Genomic DNA, 4,260 nt, shown 5'->3' with positions numbered 1-4,260 from the left:
GTTGGATCCTTGGTCAAGTAGCTTGAGAAACCTTAGTATATAAATGGATGGCTTGTAGAATAAGTTAGTGGAGAACCAACAATTCTAGAAGGATAGGAAGTAATTCAGCAGCCCATTAAATGTGCAGGCCCCCAATTAAATTGCAGCATTACTCAATTTGGCGGCAGACTCTGGCCGAAGCTCTTAAATCCTTCTACAAGACTTATTACACTCTAATTTCGTCGCACGTATAAACTGTTCCCCATACGTCACATTACTTAGCGGACAAGTAAGACAATTCAGTTATAAAAGAAGTTGACCTCATCCAGAGAGAAAAGAGATATCTCCCCATTCGACAAGAAGGAGATAGCAATTGCATGCTTTATTACACAAATATTTCAGCTACCTTTTAGGAAACTAGTACCTCTAGTACCTAAAACAAATAGGATTAGGATTCCATTTGAAGCTTATAATTAAAGAGCTTTTTCATTGTTCAAAGAATTAGCAACCTCAACTTTAGCAATCAAGCATTTGAGTTCTTTGCAATTCTCAGCCATAAATAGAAGCCCTACAATTTGCATTCACCTTTGATAAAGAAGATGTTACTTTAATCAAAACCACCATAGAAACCCTACCTTAACTTACAAGAAAATTCTAAACAGAACCCATTATCATCCATTTATTACCATAAAACTTCTTCTAGTCAAGGACAAGATAAACTTCTTTTAGTTAAGGCAATTTTTTATTCTTGGCTGTATATTTAGTGTGACTTAAGCCTATAATTTTTTTATTATAGTTTATATAATGCCAAACGTACATATTTAAGTATTAACTGTACTTAAATAATCTCTTTTGGAAAGTTATATTAAATTATTTTTATGGTAATATTAGTAAAAGTAGTCATCACACACCAAGCCCTTCTTAAACTACAAACTCATCCTAACCCTACAAAGAGAAAAGATCAAGAGAGTTTAGCTGCAAAAATTGATTAAGGGCTTCTCTCCTAGCCGTAGCTAAGAGCTTAGCAAGATATGGAAATGATGCAAAGGGAAGATGGAAAGAGATTAAAAGTGATGACAAGTTATTTAGCATCTAACTAAGGTCTCTATATATAGCAAGCAAAGGTGGTTTGCAATGAATGAATACTTGTAAGTTCCTTGTCTTCATGACAACGGCCAGCTCATATTTGATGCTGTAAACGATCCATCTGGGACAAATGGCCAAGACAAGAGTTTTAGAAAATTAAGTCAGCTATCCAGAATCCAGTCGTTCAAGAATCATTGCAATTGCATTTCTAGAACGTGAGTTATGATTAAAACGCTGAATGGTGGCCAGCAGATAACGTGGTTACCGTCACTTTCAATTGTATCACCACTTTTCACAGTCAAATGCATAAGAGAAAGAAATGCTAAACGTAGAGAACGGCGAGAGAATGCCGACAGAAACGGTAGCTTGTGCTGCCGTTTCGAGTGCTCTCTCGCCATTCCCCACATGACCCACATTTTTCTTTTCTCTTTTTACTTTGACCCCCACTTAAACTCCACTCCACTTCTCCTTTTGCTCTCTCCCCACGTGAACTCCACTTTCCCTTTTGCTCATCATTTTCTCCACGTGAACTGTTTTGTTCATTGCTCAAGCAGAAGTAGTTCATCACAAGAGAAAGGAAACGACATCAGCAGGAGTAATTCATCATAAGCCATTACTTCAGCTCAACTCGAGGCCGAGTTTCCTCTCACTCCTCTCCCCCTCTCACTCCGTTTTTCCTCTTACTCCAGCAGCAGGTTTACTAGGTCTCCGTCTCCCCTCTCGCTTCATTTTTCCTCTCACTCCAGCAGCAGCTTCGTCTCCGTCTTCCCTCTCGCTCCAGCTGCAGCTTCGTCTCCATCTCCCCTCTCGCTCGCTACTACTCCAGATCTACTCGGTGGTCGCTGCTCGGTGGTGCTGCTTGCTGGTCCTCGTCTCCCTCGTCTCTCTCCATCTCACTCTCTCCGTTTGGTTTGTAATTATTTTTTGATAATTAATTTTTTATAATTGTTGGTAATTTTATTTGGCAATTATTTTGTTGGGAATTATTTTGGTAATTGTATTGTTGATAATTATTTTAATAATTAATTTATGATAATTGTTGGTAATCTTGTTTGGTAATTATTTTGTTGGGAATTATTTTGGTAATTGTATTGTTGATAATTATTTTTTAATAATTAATTTATGATAATTGTTGGTAATCTTGTTTGGTAATTATTTTGTTGAGTGATTATTTTGTTGGGAATTATTTTGGTAATTGTATTGTTGATAATTATTTTGATAATTATTTTTGGATAATTGTTGGTAATTTTGTAAATAATTATTTTGTTGGGAATAATTTTGGTAATTGTATTGTTGGTAATTATTTTTTGATAATTGTTGGTAATTTTGTAAGTAATTATTTAGTAAAAATTGTCGATTGGTGAAAATTGTCGGATTAAGGTTGAAAATAATTTTGTTGGTAATAATTTGTTGTTTTTTGTGGCAGTTAAAGTAGTGTGATATTGACAATGTCATCTAGCAAAAATGAAAGTCAAAATTCACTGTAAATATATAATGAATGTGGTGGCCAAATGGAGCTATTAACATCAAGTGCTACAAAGAATTCAAATCGCAAATTGCAAAATTTAGAAATGTAAAGTATGCATAAACTTTCAATTGTTGTCTTCATTACATTGTTGATGTAGCAAATGTTGGAAACTTATACTTTCAGATCCTTTGTACGTCATCAAATAAGAAGGATAATGTGGTTGCAAAGCATACGGAGTGGTTGTTGTAATACATAAAAAATTAAAATATAATATGAGATTTTAAAAATTAAAAAATATAAACATACACTAACAAATTGTGATTTTTAGTTGAAAGCTTATTTGATGTCAATTATAAGGAAATGACTGATAAATATTGTGCACACTATCTTAAGTTGGGTATATAAATACCTACACAAATAATATATATATATATATGATTGATAAATATTTAATAATACTTTTAGTTTTGTATATTCAAAATAAAAGAAAATTTTAACATAGAAATACATAAACTTACCACTCCTGCTGATGCCGTTTCCTTTCTCTTGTGATGAATTATTTTTGCTTGAGCAATGAGCAAATCAGTTCACGTGGGGGAGAGAGCAAAAGGAAAAGTGGAGTGGAGTTTAAGTGGGGACCAAAGTGAAAAGAGAAAAGAAAAATGTGGGTCATGTGGGGAATTGCGAGAGAGCACTCGAAACGGCAGCACAAGCTACCGTTTCTCTCGGCATTCTCTCGCCGTTCTCTACGTTTAGCATTTCTCAATGCATAAATTGGGAGACCCCAAAAACATAGAAAATTTGGCCCTATATCATTGCTTTTCAGTGGTTCAAGAATCATCGATCGAAATTAGACTTGTCAAGCATGAGATAACTGCATTTTTTGTGAAGGTTTCTCAGGTTGCGAAATACATTATTTGACTCTTTTTTTTTTCAATGAAAAGAAGTTTAAATAACTATTGTATTAAAAAATATCTCTACAAAATATATTTATTTATTAAATTATAAAATCTATTTTTTTTATTTGCAAGAATTTGAATGTTAAATAACCATATTTAAGTTTTTTTTTAATTTATAAAAACAAATAAGATGCCACTTATATTCAAATTTTAAAAAATGAAAAAAATGCCATTCATATATTTGCATTCAAACTCACTCAGAGTTAAAAGAGATTTAAACCAATTCATTCAAATTTCAGATAAAAAACAAATGCTGCCTAAGTCTGCATGCTTCTAAACACTCATGCTTACTGCCTCCAATATTAGATTATATTATGTTGTATTGCATTAATACTGTATCATAATAATATTATCTAAGGTTTGATGCTATATAATATTTTATTAATTTTTAGTTATACTATGTTTGATGCTGCATTGTACTGTATTAGTTTCCTTAGTGATTAATTTAAATTATATTTTTAGAAACAATGTTTACTAATACTTAAAAAAATATTAAATATAGAAGTTTTAAAATTTTAAAAATTTAAGATTATTCTCTTAGCATAAATATACTATATAAATATAATGATATTTGTTGTTTCTCTCTAAAAGTGAAATATTACTTTATCATTATATTTTCACATCCGACAAATTCTATATATTATTGCTTTAAATAATATAAAAAATAAAATCATTGAACAAATAAAAATAATATAAAAATTGGTGAAATAAGTTTATCGATAATAAAACAACAGACTTTAGCAATTAAAGGAGATAAACAAAGAAAAG

Source organism: Citrus clementina, unplaced genomic scaffold, assembly GCF_000493195.1.
Source record: "Citrus clementina cultivar Clemenules unplaced genomic scaffold, Citrus_clementina_v1.0 scaffold_5, whole genome shotgun sequence".
In the NCBI taxonomy this organism is placed as follows: Eukaryota; Viridiplantae; Streptophyta; class Magnoliopsida; order Sapindales; family Rutaceae; genus Citrus; species Citrus x clementina.
The sequence above is the reverse complement of the archived record's forward strand: the minus strand, read 5'-3'. Positions refer to the sequence as shown.